General features: G+C 34.8%; 1 protein-coding gene across 4 annotated transcripts in view; it reads right to left on the bottom strand.

Annotated features, from left to right (window-relative positions):
- Positions 1–5,837: 5,837 nt before the first annotated feature.
- LOC131036326 (putative pentatricopeptide repeat-containing protein At1g16830) overlaps positions 5,838–16,800 on the bottom strand; it is a 31,222-nt gene continuing 20,259 nt past the window's right edge. For 2 of the 4 annotated variants that reach the window (XM_057968178.2, XM_057968175.2), the window contains one exon: positions 13,206–13,406. The gene's annotated coding sequence lies outside the window, so the exon portion shown is untranslated. Of the gene's footprint in view, positions 6,963–13,205; positions 13,407–16,800 lie in introns of those variants that run through there. The other 2 variants (XM_057968176.2, XM_057968177.2) reach the window with 2 other exon arrangements.

A 16,800-nucleotide genomic window follows, 5' to 3' on the forward strand; every position in this document is an offset into this window, starting at 1 on the left:
ATTTGTATGCATATGCACTCACATAGGCACATACCTATGACGGGCTATATGTGTCATTACATGTAACTATTATGATTTACTTTACTATGCCTCATATTAACTTGGCCAATTTATTATGAAAAGTTAGCTCACATGCATATTGCAAAATCATAAACATTCAAACACAAATAATACATTTCAAAATCCAACGTTGCATAACATAGAGAGCAAATGCCATAAGATTCATCTATCGAACCATATTAAGAGAGAGGTTGACTGAATCAAAGCATTATCAAGAACATGGTAACGACCAGCCCAAGTGCCCGAGTGCATGAAATCAACCTATAGTAACAGCTATTTCATTTTATGACTTTACGCCTCCTAAATAGAGCTGGTAGATAAACTATCATGTTCAGAAAGGAATAACATTTTAAAAAGAAAGGCAACAACATAGGGGTAACGCCATGTATTATTCTCTGCTATTAAGTATGCAACTCATGCACTGCAATATGTTATCATTTTGTTAAGTTTTCTAAAAGTCCATTTTCATATAGAAGCCTACATAGATAAGGCGTAGGGAATACATTTTTCTATCTGCTTTTATCGTTGCATTACAATATCCAATCATAGGTTGATATATCAATTTATATACACCTGGGTTTGGGAGGTGTTTTAAGCAAACGAATAGAAAGGATTTTGAGTTGATCAGAAGCAACCAAGCTGAGGATGAGGTGCTGCCTGTAAACAACATATTCATCATAATATTGCAGACTGAATCTTCTCAAGATTGATTCTAAGTAGGTTTAATATTTCTTTGCGAAATCTAAAGCTTTATAATCCTTGCTTAATTTCTGAGTAAAATCTGATTATATATTTGATAATCTATACACGGGTACATGATGTATTTATACATTTGGTCATGTACCTATTAGATTTTCTTCATAAAACTCTAGGTGAAACTAGAGAGACGGGGGTATAATTTCATAAGATAATGCATGGGTATGGGATCATTGGTATATGTTGCATTTGTGTGTGTGTAATAAGCTATGTTTCTAGGAAGGAGTGCTAAATATGGAACACTAGAGAAAGATGATCCTCTTTTTGAAAAATATTTGTATTTTTAAAAGTGTTTTGGTCAAAACTTAGTTCATTGAAATAGATGAATTGCCTAGCAAATTTATTTAATATGGTTCTTTATCATATCTTGATAATATGACACTATATTATCATAAAGTAGATGTGCATGTAGATGTATCATGTTGCACCATGGTTTCCATCATATCATTGTTTCCAAGTAGCTAGGCTCTTTATGTAGGGTCAGTGGTTCTTAATGTCAGGAAGAACTTTGGGGAAGCATAATTGCTTTGTGGTTGGATGGAAAAGCGCCTAGGCCATGTTCCCATCCTCAGCTAGTAGATGACCTTATGGTTGGTGGTGAGTAAGGAGGATTGACTTATGTATATTTTTGTATCATTGTATTCATCATGACATGTATGTCATCATTGTACTCATGACTTATGTATATGTTCTTTCCTAGAATTAACACTAGAACTCCATCTGTAATTAGTTATTTGTATTCTATATTTTCCCATGGAGTTATTGATATTAATTTACATTTGATGATGTGTTAAATGAGCTAATTAATTAATTATATTGTTTGAGTTTCGAGGTCCTTACAAGGATAGGAATTAGCAAAGACTAGGTTAACAAAAGGTTTTGGCTTAGTCAAAGTGTATATTGGTGACTATTTTGTAGTGATTTGGTATGCAAGATTATAAGAAAACGAGTGTTTCTTTATCTATTAGTACTAAGTTGCCTTTGAATCAATGTTCTAAGTCAAATGATGTTTTTCAAGAAATATATAATCTTTTTTATGCTAGCGTCGTAGGTAGCTTGAAATATGCAATGTTATGTACTAGATTAGATTTTACCCAAGCAATGAGATTTTTTGGTATGTTTATGCTTAACCTTGGTATAGAGAATTAGATATGTTAAAAGGTATTCAAATATTTGTGAGGAACCTCATATTACTATTTATGTTATCATGGTATTGATAATGCAAGCAAGATATTATATATGGCTTTGTTGATTCAAATTAGGCTAATGATGTAAATAGCAATGAATACATAAACAATTTTGTGGTTTCTCTATTCGGAGGAGTTATCAATTGAATGAGTAAAAGGCAAACCAAAGTTTATCTACATTAAAAGAAAAGTACATGGCTACTACATGTGCCTATAAGGAGGTAGTTTGGTTACAAAGGTTTTGCTAAAGTATTATTTTTAATTGCTAGGTTGTAATGATCAATTGTAATGATAAAAATGATCTATTTGGCAAAAAATCTCATGTGCCATACTTATACTAAGGATATAGATGTTTAGTATCACATTGTTGAGAACGATGGTTGATAGTTGTTAGCTCATGATATAGAAGATGTACATTTTAGATAATGTTTCAAATTCACTTTTAAAAAATAACATACATAGATAAGCTATATTGGTGTAGGGAGGCTAGGGATATTGCCTCTTCTCACACTTTATTTGTTTTAACTAGAGTTTCAATTTTAGCATTTTTTTTAAATTGTAGATCTCAATGAGCCACACATTAAACTAATATCAATTTGAAGATTGTTAGAACCCTCAAAAACTCCTAAAAAGTGAGAAAATGAGCTCCAAAGTTTTGCAATGTGATACTTGAAAACAAAGAAGGTAAGAGATGAAAACCTTAGAGGGCCAGATCTTTGGGTTTTCAATAAAGATCGTGAGACTTGGAATGTTATTATAATGGCATTGAATAAGTATGTAATAGTTAAAGGCCAACAATAGGAGCTACATTGTAAAGAGTGAATCCTCTTGTCATTAATTGGTTTTTATCTTGGGCACATGTTTCAATTCATAGAGGGGTGTGTATGAGGTTTTGTTTGTGGACCATGGTTCTGGTGGCTACTCGTTTATAGATACCTCTTAATGGTTTCTTACTTTCTTTGCTTATATATTGAATTTATGAGATTGAGGTTTAATGGTTTTATGCAAGTGAAGTATTATCATGTAGCCAAAATTTACTCAATTGAAGAAGATTGAGTGGGTTGTACTAGTCTTAATCTTGTTATTAAGATCAATACAAGTTTGGTATATTTTTTGTGGTGGAATTTTTTTTTTCCGAAAGGGTTTTTCCATGTAAATGTAATATTGCGTTATGATTATTTTTATTTATGTTTTATTTGATTGTCTACACACATATATTAATCTACTAATCAAAATTGAACACTATTTGTTTATACTTTTGTTATATATGTTAACTTTATTCTTAACAATTATTGAACTACTGTGAATTGTGATGCTTCTACCTTCATGAGAACGATAATATCAAGTTTTTGACTCGCTTCATATAATTCTACTCAAAATTACAAAGAAAGAGCATGGTAAACTTTTTGCATGCACATAATGAGGTTTGGTTCTATAAAGCTTTATTTTGCATAGAACTACAATCATCTATATTCTTTCTTCAATGCCTTTGCATGCATTTTTGCACCCTTTATATTGTTTTCTTTATTATTTGGTCTTGGTATTTACTAGGCATTGTTTATGGCACATTCACCTATGATTGACAATGCATGTGGTAGTAGGTCATCTCGCAAACATAAAATGAGCAATAACATATCCACATCATGTGTGGGCAGCTATGATCAACAATCCTCTACACGAGCATGCTAGTGGTAATGGTTCAACTAGTAGATATCATAGAGATAATATGCAATGTAATAACCATAAGTATAAAAATATGAAACCATCAAAGCCAAGTGAGAGAAACACCATGCATTGTGTGCAAAAGATTACCTATTGGCATATTGAAACCAACTCTCCCTTCCGATGTGCATGTTCCTCATTCATCAACACCCTTGCCTTGAATGATCATACAAGGTAATACAAGACTAGCAAATCTTACTTGCTTCATGAAATTATATATTCACTCTCAATGATCGTTCATCCATCCCAACCATCATTGGTGTTGCTTGCCTCAACCAGAGTTGCACAACAATCAACGTCAATGCATCCACAATCCTTATTGCTCTTTGCATTCCATTAAACAAGATAAATCCTCTTAAGGGTCAAGCCCTAGCAACATTCCAAGAGAACGCATTTCATTCGCTACATTCTAATTTACGAGATAACTTCATTGGACCTAGGTTGTTGGCTCGCATTGATGAGCACTTGTATGAAGCTTTTCCCATTCACAATAAAGTTCCTTTTCATGCTCACTCCATCTTCATTGGTGATTTGGTTCAACTACCAACTATAAAAGGCATTACTATATATGATAGGAAATCTTATGCAACAACAATTTGTCATAGCTTTTACAAAAACGTTACATTAAATACAATCTTCCATTAACCTGGTGAAAATCCATTTGAACTTGTATTTCATAGCCTTCTATCCAATTTCAAGAATGTTGAGCCAATGATTTCCAATTGGGAGCTCTTTATGTCACTCAAATCATTTACTTACCAATCATTAGAGGTGCCATTTACATATTATAATGTAGAACAAATAAGGTAGCAATCATGTTAAAATCTTGAAAATGAACTAGATGTCTAGGTGCTATCGTGCATTGGCCAACAAGTTATACTCATTTTGAATTATGGGTTGAAATGGATCTTGTCAATGGAGCATTCAAAAAAGTTATTGCGATTGTATACAAAAGTGAGAGCAATTCACTAAATCTTCCACTCTTTCTTTTAGTCAAGTTTTCACATTATGTAGGTCCACCTTGGGTTTGACATGACCCACAACTCATATCAATTGTTATGGTTACTAGTGATAGTCATCACAAACCCTAAATTAAGATGGCATGGCCTTGACAATCCACAAATCCTAGGGTCTAATACTTGAAAAAACATCAATGGACATCAAAAGCACTAATTGCCAATGCCTCACGTTCACTATTGTCTCACATGTGCAACATCTTCTAAACTACAAATCACATCAACTATCAGTGAACCAAAGTATGCATAAGTGCAAGATAGTGCAGGTGTTATTTAGGAGGATCATCTACACAATATCAGTAATAAATTTCCAAACCCTTCACCCAATCTTTACTCCACCTCCTTATAATATGTGAAATACAAAATGGCTACCATTGCCACATACAATGTTATTTGTGTTTCTTTGTATTCTTCAAATTAATTCAAAATTGGAATCATTGCAGAACTTATCAATGTACCCATTGCACATTACGAGCAATTTATAATATATAACACTTTCACATAATCATCATAGTTTGTCTTGTGATTCATGGGTCAGATATTGCAGACTTAATTGGAGCCATAAAAGTGAATAAATTTTAAATTTTGACATGTTAAAAAAAAACTATCACTAGAACTCAGTCTTGTGATTCATGGTTCAGATATTGCAGACTTAATTGGAGCCATAAAAATGAATAAATTTTAAATTTTGGCATGTTAAAAAAAAACTATCACTAGAACTCACAAACTAGCTTGATCATTCTCATGTTATTGTAACCTACAAATTTTGGAAAATTAATCATAAGAACACTTTTTAGATATCTACACCATAAATGAATGATAATTTATTACATCTGCATGTTGCAATTGTCAAACGGAAAAAGACAAGGACTGTCTAACAAGTGACCAAACGGCGAAAGATGATTATTACAAATATGTTAGTTAAATTTTATGTGTCACGATTAAATGCATTATTTCCAACGATATCTGAAACAAGCAATCAAATGTAATTTTAAATACTAATAGCCCAAGCTCGACAGAATGCCCTGAAGTAGAATTATCAAGCTCATTTGAATGTCTTTGCAACATCATTTATAATTTGAGATATTATTTTTAATTTAATATAGGATATAGGATTTGCAAAATGTTAATAAATGTCCGTAACATTATCATGGTCACAAGATTCTTCTATCAAGTTTCCTAGTTGCATTGGGCTGATTGGAATACAAAGATGAACATCATATCATGCAATATTGTATCTTTGCAATGTTGTTCAGTTAGCTCTTTGGAAACATTGGTCTACTTGAAATGATTTAAAACCTTTATACATCTGATCATTGGGATCCTTCCTAAATTAAGATCCATCGTTTTCCTCTACGAAAAAACCATAGAATGACCTATCATTGTCCTATGCCAGCTTATGGGGATACCGATCCATTTTGCCACCTAAATTGATCGTCACCATACAACTTTCATGCATCCAGCATTGTCCCATCACTCGGTTTAAGTCGTCCTTTAGCAACCAAGTCTATCTGGCCTTATTGGCATGTTACAGGATTAGCAATCTGGAACAAATAGGTAAAGTTCTTTTTATTTATTAAGCCTGAAAAAGCCACGTTGTAACAGATTGCACACCTGCACTATGCTGAGATCCAACGCCAGGAAGAATTTTCACCTTGTTCACTAGATAGGTCCGATAATCTCTTCCCTCCATGTTGACTGTTACCAGTTATGACCTTTTCATGTCTCCACCCCTTTATTCGGTGCTGAGATACCTGTCTGGCCATTACCACATTCTATCAGTTCACAAGCTTCAACACCTCATTTTAATTCCATTCAAAAATCTGGTCATTGCTAAAATATTCATTATACCTTAAATGCCTCGCATTAATCTCATTTCAGTAGGCATTTACACCCTTACTTTAAAGTTTATACCTCTTGCATTCCATTGGCATTCGAGTATGTTGTAATTCTATTTGTCAGAAAAATATGTGCTGAACTTTGCTGCTTTTTAATTTCCTTCCCTTACAAATTTCCTAACTGTCCATCCTTGCTCCCATTTGTTGCTGTTCCAGGGTATTTAATGAGCTCTGAAGGACCTCATCTGCCTTCCATCCATAACAATTTGTCCATATATGCTTGTGAATTTTGGAAACATATCAGTCAGGAACAAAAACCTCATCAGTTATAAAATGCAAGCATATGTTGAATCTCTTCAATTGAGTTGTGCAGCTACAGTTTTCTGCACAGTAGGACACATTATATTTATAATACATTCCTGCCTACACAAATAAAAGAAAACAAATATTGATAGTATTTCTACAGTCGTCAAAGTAGAAATGATGCTGAAGCATACAAAATTTGTTGAAATATATCAAATAGGTATTTGTTGACGTATAAAATTTGGATGTCTGAATGTAAGAGCAAATATTTCACTGCTGGATCACAAAACTCTAACATGAATGAAGGCTGCTAAAAATTTAATAAATTAGCCTTAACTGGGTAATAAACAAACCATCCCGTGGCTGGAATAATATCACACCACGAATGTGAACAGAATAAACGACATCCTATTGTGACACAAGTTCAGCTAAAATAGAAGCATACACAAATATACAGTATATATATGCATATTTTATGTAAAATGCAGAGTTATGCATGTAAAAATATCTATATACATATACATACATGCATATATATGAGTGAGTATGTAAGTTGTCTATTAAAGATTCAAGTCATTCTGATTGGTAATTGATATTTTAACCAGTCAATGATGGAAATTGTATTAGAAGTCTAGACCAAATAATGAGCATTTTTTATAGGGTCAAGTAACAAATTATTTTCACACCCTGCACTATGTATGTGTGATAGTCAAGAAAGAAATGATGACATTCTGAATGATCCACAAACTGACAATGAAATTGGACCTCATAGTGACCAAACATTCAAAATGATGATTGGAAATACAAATTAAGCAGAATTTCTGAAAAGTCTTGTCACTAGCATTTGTAAGCTAATATTTACAATGGATTAAACTCAAATGAATATTATTTTGATCTAGAATTTAGCAGTGTTCCACTGGGATGCATCCCCAAGGGTCTGGATGAAGTCACTCATGTCCCCGATCTCTTAAGGACTTGAGAACTTGGAGTGGATGTCCCCTTCTCAAAACTGGACAGCCTGCTCCATTGGGTGCATAAAATGTTTACAAAGTTATTTTTAAGGAAAACAATGCTTTAAACCTAAGTTGCCGGTTCGGGTTCGAGCACTGGTTCGGGTTCGAAGAACCAGTACGCTGGTACGGCAAAATTTTGAAAAGGGATTTGGGTTCGTTTGGGTTCGTTAGTACAAAAACATGTAAATTATATATATATATAAGCATGAATTAAGATTAGCATGTCACATAGCATCATATAACAACAAAACCAACATAAACTTGTAATCATAGCATCATGATCATACCATAACAGCATCATTTACATCAAGTTTAATATCAAAATGACAAAATGTTCAAGTATCATTGTTTCAACTTTCAACAATTTAAAGTTTAATCATCAAATGTATTCTCTAATTCATCATCCTCATCATTGACATTGACATTAGATGAACCAGTGCCAATTCCACTTACACTTGTACTTGCACTATAAGTTTGCTCGCTATCGGAGTCATCAAATGCAACAAGCTGAGAAGTGAAAGCATCTAAATAAGTATGCTCTGACTCTATATCCCACATCTTCGTTTCCCCTTGCTTGTAGTCATGTTGCTTGTGTGAAATGAGCCAAGTTAATGTTTTATAAATCACTTTTAGGGTTATATTTTAATTTTTTTATGTGGTGGATTTCAAAAAAAAAAAATTGCAAAAAAACACCATTTTTGGGCCATCAGACCCTCGGGTTCGCCCTGGATCCTCTTGGGTTTGACGTGGTCCGAACCAGGCTTGTGAATCACGGACTTGTTGTGACCTTTTTCACACATCGCCCCATTGCAAATGGAGACCCCCCTTTTTTTGCTTTTTAGGGTTTTTGTTAGAGCCTTGTGACCTTCCTGCATCGGTATTGCCAAGTTTGTCAGTTTTGAATGGTTTGAATTTTGAAAGTCATGAGTCAGTTTGTGCAAGCCATGGTTAGAACAAAGTCTAGACGTCTTCAATGTGTCTAGAAAGTCCGAAGGACGAAGATTGCAATTTATTTGGGGTCAATTTGGACAACTTTCTATTTTTCGAAAGTTTTGTTTTTTCTGTTTTTTCCTATTTTTTAGGAAGTTTCATTTTTGACATTTTGAGCACGATCCCTAAAATAACTTTTTTTAGAAAGTTTTTCCTATTTTTTAGGGATGCTTGTTTTTTCTATTTTTGGAAAAGGGATCTAGGGTTTGCACTGTCGACTCTGAATTACACTGGAAATGATCGACAAATTCCTCTGAAATTCAAGTTTTGATTGAAAAAGCCAAGTTCCTAAATTTTAGGGATCATGAAGAATTCAAGGGATGATTGAAGTATGGTTTTCGAATTTCAAGACAATCCGAGGAGTATTCTTCAAGTTATGAAGATTTGAAGTTTTGATCTCATGGTGCATGGATTTTTTGAAGTCCGCCCTCCTTGGTTCTTGAAATTCATGAAGGTATTCTTCAAGTTATGAAGATTTGAAGTTTTGATCTCATGGTGCATGGATTTCTTGAAGTCCGCCCTCCTTGGTTCTTGAAATTCATGAAGTCCGCCTTAGAGGTGATAGCAATGGGTCATGAAGTTGAGAAAGTCCGCCATTGTCTAAGTGAAAGGTGCCTAACATGATCCAACTCCGCCCTCACCATCGAGTGATAAAGTCCGCCCAAGGGTATGAAGCAATGTGGCATGAAGTAAGTAAAGTAAAGTCCGCCCTCCTAAGATCATGAATGTGACAAAGTCCGCCCTATCAAGAGGTTGAGTGCACAAACACAAGGAAGTTCTCCCTCCTTGGTCACATAAAGAACAAAGTCCGCCTTCATGAAGCTTAAGATCAGTAAAGTCCACCATGAGTTTTGGTGCACAACCTTGATGAAGTCCGCCCAAGAGAATAATCAAGGTGCACATCCCTCACCAAGTCCGCCTAGAACACATTGAATAGTGCATCAAATCAGTGAAGTCCGCCCAATCTGAAAGGTAATGTGGTGCATGAAATCTGTCAAGTCCGCCCTAGGGAATGGTTGCAAAGTGCACAAGTCAAACAAAGTCCGCCTTAGGAAGAAAGTTGAAGGGTCCAATGCAAGGTAAAGTCCGCCATGAGTCATGAAGAGAGCAAAGTCCACCCTATGCTGCAGATGAAAGGTTCCTAAGTGAATTGAACTCCACCCAAGAGTATAACATGAAGTGCACAAACTCATGGAAGTCCGCCCAGCAATATGGAGTGATGCATGAAATAGACAAAGTCCGCCCAACTCATAAGGAATGACATCCCTCCAAGTCCGCCCTACCTCAAGTGCAAGAAGAAACACTTCAAGTAAAGTCCACCCAGCAACATTTTGCAAAGGGAAACAAAGTCAGTCAAGTCCGCCCTCATGAGAAACGTGCTAAATTTAGAGAGAAGGAATATTCCTATGTGATATCAGCACACTCTCTTGATCAAGTTTGAACTAAGTGCAGATTTGGAAAGTTTTTGAAAGAATAATATGGAAGATCAAATTCGATTTGCAGACTGAAAACCAAAATAGAAACTTCCATTCAGAATGAGATTTATAATTCAGTTCAACTGAGATTTAATTTAGAAACTTTCTCTTGCACTTTGAAGGACTAAAGACTAAATAGAAACAAATTCAAGAGGATCTTCTATGTTTCTAAATGAAGAATTCAAACTCTATACAAATACTTCATAAATTTCTTTCATTTCAACAGTTTGAGTTTGGAGAGCAAGATTATTTCAGAGCTTCAAGAACAGTTCAAGGATTTTTCTAAGGCATTTACAAGAGGGAGAAGTGAAGATTTTCACACCGAGCATCCTTTCTACTCATTCCTTGCCTAGATTCTGAAGGTGACAGGAAATTCAAGACATGTTTGTGGAGTTTTCAAGCTGCTTTTCAAAGTTTTGGAGGATATTTTCAAGGACTTAATCTGATTTTCACATATTTTCCAGAATTCAAATCTAATTTCAACATTTATTTCACAGATTTTGGGACTAAGTTGTTCATTTTCAGATAAATCAAAGACAAATTTCACTCCCAAACCTTCAAATCAGATTGAGTTTTCAAGGGTTTCTAAAATTTCTAAGTGTTCACAGCTTGTTAAAGGCTAAAGAGTTGAGGAATTGGAGTAAAAGGGACCAAAATCAGAGCACTCTACCATCAAACCTTCAAAATTCACGCTCAAAATGAGGATTCTAACTTAATTTCTTTTGGTTTTGCAGATCATGAATGGCAGCCGAGGCAGGATCATCACAGAAAACACAAATGGAGTTTCAAGCCAAATTCAGAATTGAAGACAAGTCCACAAGCAAGGTTCGTCCGAGCATAAAGATAGCCAAAATTTGGCTAAGTATGGGAAAAACTATTTCATAGTAAGAAATTCCAAATTCCTCCATTATGGCAAAGGCATAGAGGAATTCTTCTCCAAATTCAAGGCACTTGAAAGAATCTCAAAGCATCAAGAAATAAAAGTCCTCAAAATTGATGAAAAGAATTTCAGACTTCTTGAGGAATTTCATCTACAAATACCAGACCTATGGAAGCAATCAGGACAACTTCCTGAAGGATTTCATCTCTTGAAGAATTAAGGACAAGCTCCCAATCAGAATCAGATGGTGACAAGAAGAAACAAATTTCCATACTTAGACAATTTCTTGACACAAATTGGAGAATTCAGAGAGGACATCCAACACGCTGAGGTGGCGCCTCGTCATCTTCCAACCAATCAGATTGTTCCAAGTCAACATGTCTAGGTTCAATGAACCTGACTTATCCACATAAGCTTCTAGAGAGCACACTTCACAATGCAACCACCTTCTATTTTTATTGGTAGTTCATATTTAGCAAGAAGGACAAGTGTCCCCAAATGTAATTGTCTCATTGGTTGAGGGGTAGTTAGTTGTAACAAACCCTAATCAGGGTTTTGATCTTTCAATCTAGGCCCTTGATCACTGTTCGATCTCAGCCATTCAAAAATTTTGGACTCCTATTTAAGGTTTCCTCCTCTCATTTGGAGAGTGAGGTTTTTTTTGAAATATTGTTGCAAGGTCATTTTTGGATAATACATTACTTGTGTGCTTTCTCTCAAGGCCTTGTAATCTCTTTTATCTGAATGATTAGCAAGGTTTTCAATTTCCTCAACACAATAGTTTAGATTTTATTTCATGTATGTTAGACGAATGCAAGACCTGATAAGTATTGATTTGTGGTGAATCTTTGCTCATACTTTTGAAGGATAGATGATTTTTGTTCATTGTGTAGAGTTAGTCTGAGCTTTCCTTTGTGTATGCTTAACTTCCGATCATAAGCACATCCCTTGAAGATTGCATCTGTTTTCTGTAGTTGTCCTAAGCGAAGCGAAACAAAGTGTGGTTATTGAGTTCACCTAGTCAATATCGTCTCTTGAATTCCTAGGAATAGATTAGAACTTCTAAACCCTTGTCTCCTTTTCAGTTTTTCATGATCCAAGTCCAAAATGATAGAGCTTCATTGTCTAAACGTTCATTGTGAATTGAACAATTCAAGCGTAAGTCCCTTTGTGTATTACCAGCATATCACAATGCCCATTGAGTTTATCCACACGTCAAGACTTGACAAAAGAAACCTTGGAATCGCCATATGATCTTCTAGCAATCTTAACATAAGCAGTGATTTTTTTTCAAGAGAGGATAAATTATCTTTGGGTACTTTATTCTAATGTTCGGTATATGATAAAACGTACACCAGCAGGACCCTGTCTGGACCACAAGCGGACCAGACCAGTACCAAGGGTCCAAGGGGCCGAACCCGGTAACATAGCTTTAAACCCTCAGAAAGCTAAAGGGAGGAGGGCAGTCATTGCAAATTTAGCACATTGTATTTAATTTTTAAAAATTTCAGCTGTTTATGGTTTGATTTTAATAACCATCTCCCTAGCATCCCACTGCTGTCCCCCAAATTTGGAAAAAAATTGCTGTCCGTAAAACTGCATCCCCACACCAGAAACTCCAAGAAAATATTTAGTCATATATTCATGAGTGGACAAAATCCTCTAGAATATCATAACTCATCATACAGCCTCTCATAATAGCATTTAATTTCAAGCCCCAACACATTACTTTTAAAATATTTTGTTGACCAAACTCTACAAAGCCACTTAGGTCAAATCGCTAAAAGAACAATGTGGCTGATCTACCTGGTCAAACATGTATGTTGCAGTTTATCTCATCTACTATAAGATATCCAAGGAAATTTAGCACCAAATATAATTATATAATAGAACAAAATAGGAAACTGTTAATCACTGCAGAAATTTGGAAATAATCTCTTATATAAGTCCAAGGAAAACTTACCCGCTGATAAATGGTATGCCCTCAATATTTCTTCATAGAACTCAATACAAATTTTGCCTTAGAAGACTTAGATGCCTTTCTCCAGGGTGGACTTTCTCATATTCTCCTTTCATCTCAAACCTTTTTGGTTCAAATTTACGGTTCCACTTCCAATGTTCTTATCAGTATCCTTGCCCCAAGTACATCAGAACTGAAACCCTGGCCTAGTTGTAATCAGATTATCAGTGTCTCAATAGACATAAATAAAAGAAATTAGGTGCATTATTTATCCATTTGAAACACATTTAGAAAAGAGATTGACTTTTCTACACAGTTTCTATGGAGGAAAAAGTTAAAGCTGTGAAATTTTTAGAAGGTATTAGCAAACCAAATGTAGTGGGCACATGAGGCTCTTAAAAAGGAAGTGATAATTATAGAGATTTTACTGTACAAAATCTTCAGCGTTGTCATTGTTGAAAATCTAGCCAATTTTCTGTTGTTTGCAATTCTGGAAATTTAGTTCTTTTGCTCAACATAATATTTTTTAATTGAGCTACATCAACATGCAAACTAAAACAAGAAAATGGAAATTCTTTTAGATACGATATGACATAGGTTATGTAGACAAGAAGCATTGACAATTCTAATGTTAAAGATGGAGTTTAAGATTTTGATTCAATCTAGAAATATGTTGTCCATGGTAACCCACCTTTTGCTAGGTACAAAGATCCAACTCAACCGCTTCCTAAACAGCCACAAATCGTTTCCAAGCACTTCACAACTTCAACTTGGTTGACTGTTTAGTGCAAAAAGTATGAAAATCTACAACCTACTATCTGCAAGGCAACATGCACATAAAATGCATAGCAAATAAACTAAGCTCCTTTTGTTGGACTATTGCCAGAACTGTCAGAATTTATGAAATCACTTTGTCACTAAGATCAACAAATTCATACACAAGGAAATAATTTGAAATTTCCATTTGGAACCTTTTGAATTTCAAATAAATCTTATGTTGCATAACTTACAATATACTCTATATTTACTCCTCAAGCCCTGGAGCAATTCTGGCATTGTGATCATCATGAACATATCTCTATTGTTATTGATTTTTGTCCTCTAAACCTATGGCCATCACTGCCATGGTCTAATAGAGATCTGCCATTGAATGATATTTTTGTTGTTTTACCATATTAAGGAATGGTTTACATCTACATCACCCCTTTTTATGATCACTGACTCAAGAAGCACGTGCAAGTATATTTAGTAATTGACTCCATAACAAAGTGATGCTCAGCTCATCAGTAAAAAGGGTGAAAGAAGTAAATCAGTTAGCACCCATTACTAGCCGCAAGAACATCAAGTAGATTATATACATGATAAAAAACCTAACATTAAATCATGCCTTCAAAATATTTATGTCAATTTAGATGCTTGCTAAGGACATGAAACAATAAACCAACCTCTAAATGAATGATTTTCAAATAAATTGGATAGTTGTTAACACCGTGATGGCACAAAAATTGTAAGTTCACAGTGCATCAACACCCTGCATTCGACCTCAAATGGAACCACCCTAAAGATTAATGAGCAAAAAATTATTTTAAAGTGAACTAACAAAATAAGAACTATCTAATCAAGGGCATAAATCACATGATTTTATCCTACTGACTCTTGTGCACCCTATGGCTCCAAGTTGCTCAGCATGTTCAGTATATCAAGGCCCCCTTTAAAAATTGTAACATTATCAGTAATGCAAAGGCCTTCACAATTTCAGGAGTGGGCTACTTGACAGCTGAGGTCTGACTTTCTTCAATGCAAAGACAAGGGGCCACAGGATACTTGGGATCTTACAGAACAACCTACTTAACAATTCATTTGTAAAGTAGCCAGCTTGATGGCTTGGTCTCTTTGCAAAGGTTTGTTGTTAAATGATTAGCAAGAAAATTCAATTGGAGAGATTTGTGGGATTGTGAGATGTACAATTGGCACAATTTTAAATGAGCCCAAGAGTTAAAAAGAGAAAATCTTTGTAGATTGGCTCCAGAAGGTTGTCTTTATTAAATGTAACTTCATACAACAGGTCTTATTTGCAGAGATTGAAAATGGAAATGAGAAGGCCTTTTACAACTATCCGAATGACCTCCATGAATTAGTAAGCACAAGGCACCCTTTGCTCTGCAGTTGAACAAAAGGTAAGCTGTCCATGAGAGACATTCAAGAGTGATAACAAAATAAGTGTCAATCCTTCTTGAAAAGCACTGTCTTTTTCAAGCATGAAGTTTTAGGATGGTTAATGATTCACCAAGGATTAGGTTTTAACTTAAGAATTCAAAAGTTGGTGTATCAATTCTTCTCATAGACTGCATTGCACAGATGAAACCGATCGTGTCTTTTGGATACCTCAAGTACCAAGACTGTTTGAATTTCAGTTCCAAGCTTGATTTAAATATCTATTTGTTGCTTCCCTTTCTTATGGGCGTTTGAATATTTAGGTACAGCTACAAACCAATATAGCATCCAATCTGGTTGACAGTTATTGGGTTGTTGTGGAAGTCCAGGTAAAAATGCATGTCATGAGGACCTTTCTCCTCTAATTCTAAGGGAGCTGGGGCTTTTTAGCTTTTTGAGGAAGAATTTACTTATACCCTGTTGATAGATTATTGTAATAGTTTTTTCCCCAAAGCGATTGAAGATGAATTCCTAAAAACAATCTCTTCCTCCCAACATAAATTTTGATGATTTCAGAACTATGCTCTTATCTCCTTTGTAAATTGAAGTTCTAAACCAAAAACATATAATATCCCCAAAACATGGAACTGGTTACTTTTGTTGAATCTTGGATATTGATGATTATTGTTGAATATTCATTATCTGATATGAGCATTATTGATCTAACAATCATTGTTCATGTTGTTGATTTGATTTAGTTTTCCTTAAATGGATGCTGCTGATAGAAAATTGGTGTTTGTGCAGGTCCTTGAATCACATTTTAGAACTGTGGTGATGCTCTCATGGGCATCTACAAAAAGTTGAAACATTTAATCGGCACAATATCTGATTGATCCCTGATTGAAATTCTATGTATTGTGTGTGTGAGCATGATTTAATCCTGTTAGGATGTGATGCTATGTATTTTGAGCTGATTGGAGGTTTGTTTATTGTCAAAGATTGTGATTCGATTGATTTGTATCATGCCCCATCAGAATTACAACTCCGGCTTCATCATCAATAAACAAACTCAAGAAAATTGTCTTACTCCGTAAGACTTCACTATTTTCCGATGAGATTAAGACAAAAAGCTAAGTAGGGAAGCGATCTCATTACTTATTAAACAGCAGTCTTATTATTACAAAGTGGCAATCATAATCTTAATAGATTACATCATGTATAACAACCAGATCGCGGCCTTTATCTCAATCAATTACAGTCGTCAAGACTCAATGCAATGAAACAAAGATTCTTTTAAGGGTTGGCTAAGGATGACAATGTTCAAACATTAAACCCGAAATACAGGAAGTCGTGGGTTAACCTCAAAACATAATCTTAACAGCAGTGATCCTTTCTTAATCAAAACTAATCACTAGTAATTCTCAATATGAGTGGTTAGACATGCAG

This window comes from Cryptomeria japonica, chromosome 7, assembly GCF_030272615.1.
Source record: "Cryptomeria japonica chromosome 7, Sugi_1.0, whole genome shotgun sequence".
NCBI classification, from domain to species: Eukaryota; Viridiplantae; Streptophyta; class Pinopsida; order Cupressales; family Cupressaceae; genus Cryptomeria; species Cryptomeria japonica.